Genomic DNA, 15,977 nt, shown 5'->3' with positions numbered 1-15,977 from the left:
TTCCAACTCAGCAACACCCTTTCCAGTCTATGTTAGTGATGAAATAAGATTTCCCCTTGCCCTTCAGGCATGGGCTAGGGGACTACAAATTCTTTCAAGAACAGAGGTGGGTAGGAAAGCATGAGGATGTGGTTCTATCACAGAAGGAGTCCTCCCTCACTGCATCTGCCCACGAAGGTGATCAGACCCTTGCTGGCCCATGTCAGTTAGGGCCCAAATGTTTTAGGTGAATGTTGAATGAGATCTGGCATAATTCTTTTAACTCCTGACTTTAGAATTAATTACCAATAGCTAGTTGTGAATTACTAACCATAATTAGCTATATTATCTTTAGCCTGTTTTTAAGCATCTCAGCTCGCAACTCATTTCTGCCAAAATGTTAACCAAACAGGTCATTATTTTGTTCATCTATTTGCTGATGAGATGCCTTTTTTTTTTTTTAGAAAAATCAAATGAAGTGCAGATTAACACTAAAGAAGGTAGTGGCATTAACAGAAGGAAACTGTCAGGGATAGTCTCAAGGGGATCACACAGCTAACTCTACAGAACTTTCAGAGAATCCGAAAATAACTTAAAAAAAAATATTGGTAGTGAGAGGATGAAAGGGAAGACTATCCCAACTGGACTCTTTACTAGCTTCCAGCCAAACAATTTACCATCCCCCCAATGCAAAACAATGTCTTGGGATTATGAGGTGTTTTTTTTGTTCCCTTTTCTTTCTTCATCATAAACCTTGTTTTTGTTTTTATTTTGGTCATTGACAAGTCTAATGGTTGGGTTCCTCCTACACAGGTAAATTTTTGCATGCTCAAAATAATGTTTCAGAATTATCCTTGGCCTCCCTCTCTTCCTTCTTTCCACACTCTTTTTTTTTATTCTCCTCCCTCTCCCTTTCTTTTATATCTGTTCTTCCCACCAGAATGCATGCCCCAGGAGAACAGCAACAATGCTTGTCTTTGTCACCATTGTAGCTCCAGTTTCCAGCTCAGTAATTGGCAAATAGAAGGTAAAACATGTAGGTTAATTATTTTTTAAAAGTTTGTTGATATTTGTCACTCTTAACCACTCTTTCTCTAATAAGAAAGCCATACCTCTTCAGGGAAATCCAATCCACGGATTTGAATAAAGCTGATTCCATTCCTGTCCCCTTCCCATAAATCTGGGCACTTGATACCAAACCTGGCAACCCCGAATGTCCCATAGATTTGGCCATGGCTGTTGTTTCCAGGAAAAGCTCTGCCCACTGGAGTCCCACTTGGGACATTTCCCCAAGTCAATAGCCAAATGTACTCTTTCTCCACGATCAGCAGATATAAGACCATGCATTAAAACAGAAATCTAACTGCTATAATAAACACCCGTAAATCCTCAAAGATCTCATACAACCGAAGTTTTGCTAATTGCTGTAGTAAACACCATGAAATTTTCAGTGGTTTTACATAATCAAATTTTATTCTTTGCTCATATTACACGTCTTTGTGCGGTGATAGCAGTCTATGCAATCATTCAGGAATTCAGGCTTGTTTCATTCTGTGATCCTGCTCCATCCTCTACCTGTTTCCTCGAAGGCAGACTTAGAAAGGGAAAGTAGACAAGTCACCTTCTCTTACTCGCCTCATTCTACAAGTGGCATACTTCATTTCTGTTTGCAGTCCATTGGCTAAACCAGCCAAATGGCCCCACCAAGATGCAAGGTGTAGGTAGGCATCTGGGGACTACAGAACAGACGTTAGCTCAAGAAGAAAGGGGGATAAAACCCCCACCTCATTAGTCTCTGCTGATTACCATTTATTTACCTTAGTGATGTCACCAAGTAGAAAAAAGACTAAGAGTAAAGCCAAGCAGTGGTGAGAAAGAGAACAAGAGGGAGAAAGTAAGGAAGAGGGGGAAAGAAAAAAAGAACAAATAAAGAGAGAGAACACCATTAAAACCCTTGGGTCAGCAATGTCAATAAAATCCTCATTTTTGTTTATGCTGGTTTAATTAGGAGTTTTGTCAGCAAAAATGGATAGGATTTGGATGAGCACATTCTTGTTGCGCTTGCCATATTATGTCTAGTCTCAAGCGCAATACTTTGCATATGGTATCTAGTCTAAATAAATTTTTTAAAAATATTTTATTGATTTTTTACAGAGAGGAAGGGAGAGAGATAGAGAGTCAGAAACATCGATGAGCTGCCTCCTGCACGCCCCCCACCGGGGATGCGCCCGCAACCCATGTACGTGCCCTTGACCAGAATCGAACCCGGGACCCCCCAGTCCGCAGGACGACGCTCTATCCACTGAGCCAAACCGGTTTCGGCATAGTCTAAATAATTTAAAAAATATATTTTTTATTTCAGAGAGAGGAAGGGACAGAGAGAGAAACATCTTTGAGGGAGAAACATCAGTGGGCTGCTACCTGCATGCTCCCCACTGGAGATAGAGCCCACAACCTGGGCATGTGTCCTGACCTGGAATTGAACCAGCAACCTCCTGAGGCAGGGACAATGCTCAACCAATTGAGCCACCCTGGCCAGGCTAAATAATTTTTTGGAATCAAAGATTATAAAAATAAATACTCATTATTATGTTGGTCTGATATCAGCTAATAAGCTTATCTCATACATTGTTCCTAAAAATTGTCTTCTCAAGTAATTAATAAATGCACACCAAATATTATATTATTGCATATTCTGTTATTTTGTTCTATGTGCCTCACCTGTGCATGTCTCATGCTGGTTTATATCAAAATTGTCAACACGTTTTCTCTGGGTTGATATACCAATTACAGAATTTTTATATATATGATTAGTTAAAACAGAGATTTCCATTGTATCTGTTATTCTGAATTTGTTTAATCTTATTAAATACCGCAAATATATGAAATTCTGGAACATAACAAATTTCCAGGTGTGGGAAACCACCTATTGTCTTCACTAGCTGAGAGGTGTGGACAAGGAGCCCAGAATGCTGGTGACCCTTGAGCCCTGGCAAAGGTCAGAGCTATGCACCCACTGTTTAGTCGAGACAATGGTAGCTGAAGCAACTTCCCCACCAGACAGTCATATAAATCCTTACTGATAAGATAGTCTGTCTGTTACTGGAAATTGCCTGCCTAAGGGCTATACGTGTATCCCAAATTGAATAAAAGGATGGCAAGACCTGAGCCCAAGTGGAGTCCTTCCTCTTGGGATGGACTCCCGCCTGGCCCCCAATTTCCAAATTATTATTTCTTGTCTCTTTCATTGGCATGTGGCCCCTTCTCCAGATCCCGAACCCTGAACCACGCGGGATGTGGGTATTCACATCCAGGGTGCTCTGAAGAGAAAAGTGGCTCACCTGCCTCCTCTCTAGCCCAGTGGGGCACAAAGATACTGATCACATAGCTCTTAGTAGCTAAAGCAGACAGCCAAAGCTGAACATTATAACAACCCCCCCCTCACCAAACAGGAAGGCATGCGAGTAGCAAAAGATGTACATTATGATAACTTCCTATATGGTTGGGCACACCCATTCAAGAACAGTCATGGCAACAAGTCAAAATGCCCAAGTTTATATACCGACCTAGTACTGTCTGTGATCCTGGGGAAGTTATGTAGACCCTTTGTGCACCCGTTTCCTCATCTGCAAAAGAGTGACAATTGTAACACCTACCTTACTAGTCAGGTTAGTAGGGTTGGCCTCTCATACCCAGTAGGGTTTTTATTAAGATTAAGAGTTTAAATATGGATGAAGTGCTTGGTGCATAGCAAAGAAATAATGACTGTGTTATTACAATGATGATGATGATGATTATGATGATGACCATGATGATGATGATGATGATTCCACGTTAGCAGCTGAAGACTTTGTTTTAACTCTTTCATGTCCATTTATATTTTGGCTCAAAGAGTGTATCTCGGACTTTATTCTGATAGGAGGTTTAGAAAGATAACCACTCCGCCTGTGAAGAATAAAGGTATTTGAGACATTCCAGGTGCTAAAGTTGGAGAAAAGCTTGATGCAAAGTAGAAACTTCAAAAGGGTTTAGAGAGATGAACCTTCTAATGGTCATTACCTCTGATGTCTATGTGAACGGTAAAGAGAATGTTAAAAACCATTTTATTTGTCCCAGTCATGTCCTCTGGTGCTTATACTCCCGGGTAGAAGTAAAGCCAATTATTTGCTTGTCTTTTTCTCCCTCCTGCTACCGCAGAGTCTGAGGACTGCTACCTGCTTCTGCCCAGGCCTCCAGCATCTAGCACATCAGATCTTATGGTCTTGCAACAACAACAAGAATTTTTTTCTGCAAAAAGCTTTATTGTTTCATTTGGTCCAATGCATGCGAAAGGGCTTCAGGATGGTTAAAAGAATGGCTAGTAGTTTGGGAGAGAGGCTCAGGCAAAAGCCAGACACCAGGGGGATGCATAGGGGGCCCCTCAAAGGCCTCTGGGCTCCAAAGGCTCCTAGACATGCTTGAGGATGAGCCTTTGGAAGAGATTCTCTCCCAGCCCAGCCTGGGGGCCGGCAGCCTACAGGGGTGAGTCAGGTGTCACCCCTCTTCTTGATGAGTTTCACCTCCTCACCCCGGAAGTGGTCCTCCAGGAAGTCCCAGAGTTGAGGGTCTGCGCGGGTAGAACCCAGGGCCTGCAGCTCCAAGAGGGCCTGGGTCAGGTTCCCCTCCAAGGCCAGGGCGGCTTCCATGGGCCCTGAGTTTTGCCCACTCACCTGGGGAGGCTTCAGCACGTCCTGGAAGGGGATGTGGCCTTCATGCTGTTTTTGCAACTTTAAGAGACGCTCAGCGCCCTCGGCTTCTTCTCTGCCAGCTCACAGAAGTGGTCCATGCCTGGAGAGCCACATCGTCACCGTCACAATAGAAGCCCCGAGAGAGGTAGGTGTGGGAGCCCGCAGAGGCAGGGGGACAGGCGGTTGGCCGCAGCCTCCCCCTCGGTGGAATAATTCTGATGAATTTGGGAGCTCATGGTTGTTCGGCAATAAGGAGTTAAGGTAGAAAAGAAGCCGGTGTGTAGGCTGTTCCGGAGGTGGTTCTGAAGGTGGTGAGTGGATGAGACGCAGGAGGGAGGCCGGAGGCTGGGAGAAGGGCATCCCTGAGTCTGTTCTGTCCAAACACTACTGAAGCAGGAGACAGATCTGGGACCGCCGAGGGCACTGCCTCGCAACAAAACTTTGCTTAATTAATTCCAACTAAATCAATTTCCTCTAATCTCAGAAGTTTTGGGTGAGGAGAGACAAAACAAAAACTATTCAATTTCTGTTTATTTTTTATTATCTTGGTCTGAATTGAAGAAAAAGAGAAAGAATTTGGGCTTATGACAGTAATCATGACTATCTGTAACTGCTTGATAGAAACTTTTGTATTCTAGAGGCCCAAGTCAAGAAGAGAATTCAGGCGGTGATGATAAGATATTGGTTGTTGGCACATAAAGACTCAGTAACTCTTATCTTTCCAATCACGTGATGTAAGATATTCAACCCTTAGGATTAGTGGATATGGTCCAATTCCCATTTCCAGTTGTTGGGTGGCTCCTGAAGAACTTAGATATATAGGACACAGCAATGTATAATTTGAAATGTGTCCCCCCTGGAACTTCTGGTTCTGGGTTCTGTTTGTTTAGTTTTGTTTTGAATACCCATTATCACATAACAAACAGCTAAGGTAAAGAGATTAAGCAAAACCTAAAATCACTATTCTTTGTTTCTTTAAAAGAGACCATCCCAAACCACAGAATATGACCTTATTTGGAAATAGGATTGTTGCAGATGTGTTTAGTTAAGATGAGGTCATCCAGGATTAGGGTGGGCCCTAAATTCAATAACTGGTGTCCTTACAAGACAGACACACACACACACACACACACACACACACACACACACACGCACACGCACGCATGCCTGCAGAAGATGGGCACGTGAAGATGGAGATCTGAGGGATGCAGCAGCTGTAAATCAAGGAAGGCCAAGGATTTCTGGAAGCCACCAGATGCTAGAAGAGACAAGAAAGGATTCTTCCCTGGTGCCCTCAGAGGGAGTGCAACTTTAGTGACATGTTGCTTTTGGCCTCCAAGATATGAGAGAATAAATTTCTGTGGTTTTGAAATTAAAATAAAACTAAAGTTTTTTTCTTCTTCTTTAAAAGGGACATTTCTTCAGAGGAGGTAAGTATTTTGTTGGTGTAGAAGTGAGTGTGTATGACACTTGTATTTTAAGGCAGAAAAGAAATTGGATATATTTCAAAAGGGGACTCAGTAATGGCTCAGATCTACCATGTGGACCATTTTACTTATGCTGCCCAGGGGTATGAGAAAAGGAGGTAAAAGGGATGGCGACTCCAAGCGGTTCATGCAATGCAGAGCTTGCTCACCAAAGAGATAAACATTTGGGAAAGTTGCAAGATGATGAAATGTGCCGTTACACACAAAAAGCACCAACTGTGAATTCCCATGGACATTAGGTTGAAGAGAAAGTCAAGAGTGCAAACATTTCTACAAAGCTATAAGCAGTGAAGCCAAGAAGAGGCAGTTGGACTGAGCATGCCTGGAGCAAATGTTGGTTTAGAACATCCAGAAGCATTTTATTTTTTGACACAAGGGAAGTCAACAAATGCATTATTTGGCTCATTGCTCCAGAAGAGTTCTCTTGAAGAAATGAAGTTCATAGAGGGGAAATAACATGCGCAATAAATGAAAATACCTTCCAAAATATTCATTCATCCATGAGATGGGTAAGCAAACATGAGGACTTAAGGAGGCCAAGGATAAACTGACTCATCTACTTTTGTGGCAATGTAGCACATTTTGGGATTAAGACTCACTTGTTTTTCTGTTCTGTCATTTCCGAACATTAAGGAACTTGAATAAGAACTCCTTTAATGTTTATTGACATTCCATTAAAAAGAATATGAGGCATGGCCAATTCCTTTATTTTTTCTTTAAAAAATGTTCACAAATACTTTGTGCTAAGATGATATTTTAAAATGTGTGGGTTGTCAATGTTTTCTTGACATCTATAGAGGGTAGAACACTTTATACTTTTTCTTCATGTTTCTGCTGAAACAGTAAAAATAAACTTTCGTCCTCTAGACAAATATGTTGTGGTCCGTTTATCCCTTTAAAAATTAGTGAGGATGCCAAAAAACTCTGGTTTATGTGGGGCCCTCGATATGTGACCATATATATTGATTGCTACCCTAATAAAAATAGAACTCAAAAATAAATATTTATTTATTTGGTAATAATAATCTTTTACATGCTAATGTAGGCAATATATTACTGAGAAATGAGAAATCATAAAAATAAAACTGTATTTTTAAAATATAAAACTATTTTAATTAATTCCATTGTTGTATGCTGTGGTCTTAATTAATAGAGGGGACTAAGTGATGTCACAGGTCACTGCCTTTGAACAAAAATGTTTGATTCACTCACAGGTCCCCTAGAAATGACATCATCGGTCCACAGGAGGAACATAGGTTCCAGTCAGGAAGCAGAGGCACAAGCTGGGGTAAGCCCTGGCTTTTATTGGGCTATTTACAGGAAAGAGGCAAGGCAGTGCGGGGTAAACAGTTTAGGATTGTCTAGTTTGAATAATTTTGGTGGACTTAAGGATGTAGATGTGGTTCCTAGTTGCCTCACACCCGGCCCTGGAATAAGTAAGGAAGAGGAATATTGTCATCTGTGGTGCACAGGCCAGACTGAGGCGGAATGGCTTTGGGTTGGCTAGTTTGCATGTCAAAGGCATGTTCCCCAGCTGAATCCCTTTATAGCTCTAAGAATTGGCTAGCCCTGGAAGGAGCAGTTTTTCCCCAACCAGAAAGGTTTCTTAAGATGTCAAAACATAATAATATACAGTAAATGAAAAATATAGGCAATACATCCAATAAACTGCATACAGTTGGAGATAGTAATTTGGAAGAAAGTATTGAAGAATTTATCTAGAGAGCATCTGTCTTAGTTCATTTGGGCAATTATAACAGAAGTAGAGGCCCGGTGCATGAAATTCGTGCACGGGGGTGGGGTGAGGGGGGGAGGCAGAGTCCCTCAGCTCGCCCTGTACCCTCTCCAATCTGAGACCCCTTGGGGGATGTCTGACATTCCTTTCACAATCTGCTCCTAACCGCTCGCTTGCCTGCCTGCCTGATTGTCCCTAACTGCTTCTGCCTGCCAGACTGATAGCCCCCAACTGCCCTCCCCTGCCAGCTCGGTTGCCCCCAACTGCTCTCTGCTGCTGGCTTGATTGCCCCAACTGCCCTCCCCTGCAGGCCTGGTCGCCCCCAATTGCCCTCCCCTGCCAGCCTGGTTGCCCCTAACTGCCCTCCCTTGCCAGCCTGATCACCCACAACTGCCCTCCCCTGCAGGCCTGGTTGTCCCCAACTGCCCTCTCCTGCTGGCCTATTTTCTCCCAACTGCCCTCCCCTGCCTGCCATCTTGTGGCAGCTATCTTGTGATGATGTGAGGGTGTCGCGCAAGGGCGTGAGGACCACCTAGGCTTTTATTAGTATAGATACCATAAACTGGGTGGCTTATAAACACTAAACACTTATTTCTCACAGTTCTGCTGACCCAAGATCAGTGTGCCAGCAGGTTTGAATAAGGGCCCTCTTCTGAGTCACTGACTTTTTATTGTGTCCTCATATGCTGGAAGGGGCTAGGGAGCTCTGTGGGGTATCTTCTACTAGGGCACATCCCATTTATTAGGGCTCCATCCTCATGACCTAATCACTTCCCAAAGATCCCCATCTCCTAATATCATCATTTGGGCATTAGGACTTCAACATATGAATTTGGGGAGGACACATTCATGCAGACCACAGCAGCATCACAGAGACAAAAGAGCTGGTAAGAGTTGTGGGCTTTAGTCAGGGAGGGTCTAACAGATTAGGGAATAGAAAAAAAGGTAAAGAATTCTATGAAGAGAAAATATTTGATATGTTTTCAGACTTCATCAGATCAAAAGTTTACTCTAAATAATTTCTATTTAGACTAATCAGGCTGAACCTTTCTAACATGAAGGATATTAGTTTATCTTAATGATCACCAGAGTGGGGCAAACCCAGATTTAATAAACTTTTTGTCAGGAAAAAAAAATTAACAGAAAATATTGGATTAATATTTTTAAAGGACTGAGGGGAAATCATTGTAAGGCTAGAATTTTATTCCCAGCTATATTATTTTTCAAGAATGAGGGCAAAATAGATATTTAAACAAAATTTCCAAGACTAAGAAATTTTACCATTAACCAACAGGCCCTTATATAGAAACTGTTAAAAGATGAAAATTAGCAAGAAGGAAGGTCAACACAGAGGAAAGGCATAGGATACCAGATAAAATAATGAATGCAAGACTGATATGTTGATCAATCTTTTGAATTTCAACATAAATGAAAAACAACATTTTACATACTTTTTGCTAAAGCATTTATCTAAAATAACAAAATGCGGGAGATTACTATAACTTTAATATAGAAGCCAACCTGAAAGAGTGCTCAGTGGCCAAAGATGGAATAATTTGAGCAACAAAATAAATAAAGTATTATTGGATTATAACCCAAAGCATATAATAATTATCTAAGAGTATATACTAATATAATTATATTATTGAATAAATAAATACAATGGAGCAAATTTCCATATAGAATTTCACATAATGTGTCAATACTTTCTCCCTTAAGGAGATGAAGCCTAGCTCTGTATCCCTTGAGTATGGGTTGCACTTTGTGACTTGAATTCAATGAATAGAGTTTAGAGAGGGGGAAAATACCTTGATAGTGGAGAAACACTACCCTGCCAGATGATCGAGGTTAGCAATGCCAGTGATAAGTAATGTTGGTAACAAGTACCCTTGATGTGATATGATGAGAATGACATTTAATCTTTTATCTCCATAGTCTTCCTTCCAAACACCTACAACCTCAGTGAACCACATTTGGAAAAACACATTTGGAAAATGGGGGACTAACGTTGCTAAGAGCATAGAGAGGAGAGGAAAGAAAGGGGAGTTCTAAGGAGCCCAGAAAACTTAGTAGTGAAACAGAAATGTAAGTATAGAAAAAAAGGAGAGAAAATGAAAGTTGATTTGGGCCCAGTTAGAGGGATGAAGAAGCTTTAATAGTGAAGAGAGAAGAGACAGAAAATTAGGTAATGTGTGGCAATATCCAGGTAGGACTTAACTTTAATGTTAAAAAGAGAAAATTGCTCTGGCAAAGCTGGAGGAAAAGAGAAAATAAACAGATTTTGTGAATGGTGATGATGTTTTGGTTTAGGAAACTGAATTAAAATTTGAGTGTGTTTATGTGGACCAGAACTCAAAGTAAGTAATACGGGGCTTTCTAGGAAGGTTCATACATGATGCTAAAAGGAAATAACTCCCTTTTAAAATCTCTCTCTCTCTCTCTCTCTCTCTCTCTCTCTCTCTCTATATATATATATATATATATATATATATATATATATATATATGACATGGGGACCTCAGATCCCAGCTTCCAAAAGGAAGCTTAGAAAAGATGCTTTGACCAGATATAGTTGTGTCAAGAGGGAATTCCTAGAAAGTACTGCAAGTCAGAGTTGAGGCCTACATATTTTGTATCAAAGACATCACTCTTTCCCTGAGTTTTCTTATGCTCTAAAAAAATTCAATGAGGCACTTGTTTTAACTACAGGTGGTTTCCTCACTTACAGCAATTTGACTTATAATGATTCACTTGCTCAATGCTCTGCCAATTACTCAGAGTCCTGGCAGGAGGCCACACATTGGCCCTGTCTACTTTCAAAGATGCATGCATACTTGGGACCCTATCACCTGGTCCTTGACCTCAGATGGCTTCCTGGCAGCCTGTAAAGCTCTCTCTGCCTGGGGTTCTCTTTGGCTATTGGTCTCAAATATTCCCTGTCAAAAATTAATAATAATAATAATACAAATAATAATGTAGAATACATATATAAGTCCTTGTTATTCCCTCTTCTGAATATATTCTTTCATTTTGTACCAGTTGGGGCCAGTAACCAAATATCTACTGAGCACTTACTATGTGACAGTCACTAGAGTAGTCACTTTGGAGAGATGACTGTATTTAATCCTTTAACAATCTTATGACAAGGACATTATAAATTGTATATAAGTTGTAGTTTGCTTATACATACATTAAAGTTTTGAAAATAATGTGTAATTTAAGCAAAACCAAAGAGCTGGTATGTGGCAGAGCTGGCACTAATCCAAGTTTTCTGATCCATATCTTATTCCTACTTATAAAATACTAGAGGCACGGTGCACAAAAATTCATACACTTGGGGGCGGGGTGGGGGGTGGGGAGGCTCAGTCCGGCCTGCGCCCTCTCACAGTCCAGGAACCTTCAGGGGATGTCCACCAGCTGGTTTAGGCCTGCTCCCAGGAGTATTGGGCCTAAGCTGGCAGTCAGATATCCCTCTGGCAGTCTGGGAGCCCTCTGGGGATGTCCGACTGATGGCTTAGGCCCCCAGTCATAGCCTAAGTCCTGGTTGAGGGTTTGATCCCCAATGTAGGGCATGCAGAAGGCAGATAATCAATGATTCTCTCTCATCATTGATGTTTCTATCTCTCTCTCCCTCTCCCTTCCTCTCTGAAATCAATAAAAACATATTTTGAAACAAACACACAAAAAACCCCAAATTATTCTTCATAAAGATGTAATGGTAAATTATTTGAATTATGCAACATTTAAAAATGTCAGGAAAAACATGATGAAATTATCACCCCGAAGAATATCTTAACAGTCAGGCAATTATAATTTTTATGCATCTTATTCCAGTCTTTTATTTCATAATTTTATCAATTGTATTTTTTATCACATAGATTTTTTTTTAAATGCAAAAAGGCTTAGAGTTAAAAATAGTATGCCTATGATTTCAGACCCACTAGTTCTTGTCTTCAGAAGCAACTCTTTCAAAATGTTTAGCTGTTGCTTTTGATATTTACTTCCATATTGCTAGACAGTATGTTAATGTTATTATTATATTTTTAATCCTTGCCTGATTATATGTTTATTGATTTTATAGAGAGTAAGGAAGAAACAGAGAGAGAGAGAGAGAAACATTGATGCGAGGGAGAAACACTGATCATTTGCCTCCTGTACCAGACCCAACCGAATCTGCAATCTAGGTATGTGCCCTGACTGGTATGTGGGAATCGAACCCACAACCTTTTGGTGTGTGGGACAACATTCCAACCAGCTGAGCAACCTGACCAGGACAATGTTATTTTTTTGACTTACCAATTTTAATCACCACCCAATAACTTCCTATGCTAGCTAAAGGTTGATCTTTTATATAGCCCTCTTATCCACTTTTTTTCTCCCTATATGTACCCAATAGGATTAGACAAAAATTTTAGATAAAATCAGTAGCTTGTGAAGGTTTTACTTCCCCAATATATAGGAAGCAAGTTTGTTGGCTGAGAGTAAAGAAAGAGAAGAAGATATTGGAAGTTAGAGAAGAGAGAAGAATGTGAGAGAGTGATCTAGAAAATTAGGAGAATAAATTGGTTAATCATTCCATTTCAGTGTGTTCTTGAGAAGGTAAGGTGAAGATATCAATTCTTGTTGTCAATTTTGCATGCTTATAAGAACAAAAGAAATAATTTTTAAAAGGCTAGAGTCTATTATTTTAAAAATGCATATGACTATGCAGTGAGCTTTTAGTTAGCTTAAATATTAGGGAAAATTGTATAAATATATAAATATATATTGAATAAATAAAATAAATATATATAAATAAATATATATTGAATTCCCAAGATGTGGGGGCATCTCTAGTTAAAGTAAGCTTGTTCTCTACTTACCTCCTTCTAGCCAACTAAAGGCAGTACCCATATGTATGCTAAAGCTGACTTATAATAGAAAAATTATGTTTTCTCCAAAGAACTAAATTTGGCTCAAACCCACCTCCCCAAAATAAATATTTTGAATATTTAGAGATCTTAAGTAGTTTTTATGAGGTAGCTGACTGTGCTAGAAATAGCATGGCTTTTGGGTTGAAGAATCACGTGTTTAGTTTGCTTCTCAACTCTGCCAGGTAAATTTCCTCATCCAATAAAATATCCCAAATAATATTTTCCTCATCTATTAAAGTGAGAAAATGACCAGTTTCCACATCTATTACAATAACATTGCCGTTTCGGCAATGTAGGGTGGAGTAGAAGTCTTTTTTATATAGTACCAGGTACTTTGGAGGCCTTTAATTATTAGAAATAGCTTTGCTGCAGAATTACAGATTAGCCATGCTGCAGAGTCTTCTCCAAGAGGTTATACTGAAGTATAAACTTTGCTCAGGTTAAGAATAGGAACATTTTACACCCATGAAATGAAGCATTCCCAGTGCATGAAGGAGGCCAAATACCATGTAATTCTTGCTACAGAAAGTTTCCCATTATTTTGGTTTATCTTCTTTTGAACTAAGGTATCAAGTTTGTGAGGTATTTGCATGTGGCCACTGTAGAGGGCCCCCTGGGAAGACACATGGACATTCTTTAGATTGCTGAGCCCAAGATATTTGACAGAGTCATGTCAGTTGCACCCCGCCCCAGGAGTGTGGAGGTGTTGTCATTTCCTGGCTTACCTTTGTCCAGGTTCCGGAAGAGGGCTTTGAGATGTGGAACCAGTCTAGCACCGGAAAAGAGGAAATGAAATAGACCTGGGCCCTCCCAAGCTCCTTTAATCTTAAGTTTTCCGGTGAACCCCCCCTTGTATATGGGAGTATAAATAAATGTGCTGCGTGGCTCAGGGAGTCGTCTGTCTCTCCAGCAGAAGAGGTCAGCGACCCACCCGGCACCCAGCTTGCATCTACTTCTGTCTCTCTTTATTTCTATATTTCTCAATCCCTGGACGCCTCTATCAAGAACCAGTTTCATCTCTCTCCGTGCTGGCCACGGAAAAGGGAGATCCCCGCCGCATCAGGCCCCCGCAGGCCACTACCTTTATTGGCCTATTAAGCATTGGGTGTTCATTAATCTATCTATCTATCTATCTATCTATCTATCTATCTATCTATCTATCTATCTATCTACCTTAATATGCAAATAGACCCAATGGCAGAACAACCAAACAACCGGTCGCTATGATGTGCACTGACCACCAGGGTGCATGTGTGGAACATGGTGGGCATCGGCAGCAGGCAGCAGAGTGCAGAACTTGGCGGGTGTCGGCCACGGCGGGATGGTGGAGAAGGTAAGCAGGGGCGCCAGACCAAGGCGGGTTGCTGTCATTGGGGCAAGCTTCTGGTGGTTACTGAAAATTCTTTGCTCCCATGCACTGAGGTTCTGCCTGGTGCTCGCACCTGCTGCCGGCACCAGCCCCACTCGCACCCGCAGCCAGCACCGGAGCCACCACTCACACCTGCTGCCAGCACTGGCCCCACTCACACCCACAGCTGGCACTGGAGCTGTCACTCACACCTGCTGCCGGTGCCTGGCACTGGTCCCGATCGCTCGGTGCTGTCAGCGGGTGCAAGCCATGGCTGCTGGCCCCAATCGCCCCTGAGGGCTTCTCCACTCCCCCTGCTCCTGAGGGGCAATCAGGGCAGCAGCCACCGCTTACACCCGCTGACGGCACTGGCCCCAATGACTCTGCGCCATCAGCCGGTGCAAGCGGGGCTGGCGTCGTCAGCATGTGGGAGTGGTGGCAGTGGGAGCAGGACTGACAGCAGACAGGGGATCAGGGGCCGTGGCAGGAGGGGTCGGGAGGGGGCATGGAGGATGGGCTGAGACCCTCCCCTGTGCCCACCACAGCCTCGCGGCCCACAGTTCCTTTTAAGATGCATAAATTCGTGCACTGGGCGCCTAGTAATGGATATAAAGGAATCACCATGCCTATGAAATAAGAATGATGCTGGCTTTCAAACAAAAAAGAAAAATAATCATTGTTTATTGTATCCTGCCTTTTCATACAATTGCAGCATACGTGGGAATAAAAAGACTATTCTGGTTTATTTCCTCGGCCGTTATTTTTTTAAATTGTGTTTGGATGACATATAAATGTAGTAAGTATCTCACAGTACACAAAGATAGCAATGCTTGTCCTGTATAGGAATCACTAAATTAAAAATGCAGATTTTTGTGTGTGTGTGTTTTTTTAACTTCTAGGTTAAGTTTGAGCCTGACATTTAAATGAAGTACAGTACTGAGTGGTTATCTTACAGCTATAAATATAATGAAATGTACATGTCAATAAACCGCTGTACATTTTTAGACATTGATAAAGTCCAAAAAATGCATATATAGCAGGAGGAGGAGATGCATATGGAATATCACTTATATTTAAAGCCAAAACATGCCAAAGTCAATCAATCATTGAAAAGTTTCCAGTTTTTGATTGTATCCAAGGAGAAAGAACATTCTTATTGACAGCTGATTTACTCCTTGTTTTAATGACTCTTCACATTCCTCACTTGCACATGTTCCACCCTCCCAAACCACACCTCTTCGCCTATCTCCCTTTGCCACTCTGCCAAGCTCCTAAAAACACAAAACAAAATAAAATAAACACAGAATTAAACACTCCCTGTGTGACTTACTTCCCTCCTCACCCTTGTATTGCTTGACCTTCTTAAGGTCCTGGAATCGCCCCAAGCTGAACATCACTAGCCAAGAGCCTGGACAAAGTAGGTGGACGAGTAAATATTTATTAGGTGAATGAATGAATTGTGTCAACAGCCCACGAGTCCCCCCTATCATTTTTTTCCAGTTCATGGCATTGGCATTCATTCATCTGTTGCAGAAAAAAAAAACTGTGGATTCTTCCTCATTCCTGACATTTATTTGGTCAGCAAGTCCTGGCAATTGGACCTAAAAACTAATTCTAAATCCGTCTCCTCCTTCCTGTTCACTTTTGTCATGTTATCTCACCAGGGTGTTGCCATTGTTTTTTTAACTGATCTCTTTTCTGTCTCACCCCACCCTAGTTTTCTCCTTAGCTTCTAGGGTGAACAGATTAAAATACATACACATACAGTAAAAAACAAAAACACAAATA

The sequence above is a fragment of the Cnephaeus nilssonii genome, assembly GCF_951640355.1.
Source record: "Cnephaeus nilssonii genome assembly, chromosome: 3".
Lineage (NCBI taxonomy): Eukaryota > Metazoa > Chordata > Mammalia > Chiroptera > Vespertilionidae > Cnephaeus > Cnephaeus nilssonii.
This window is presented reverse-complemented; position numbering follows the sequence as displayed.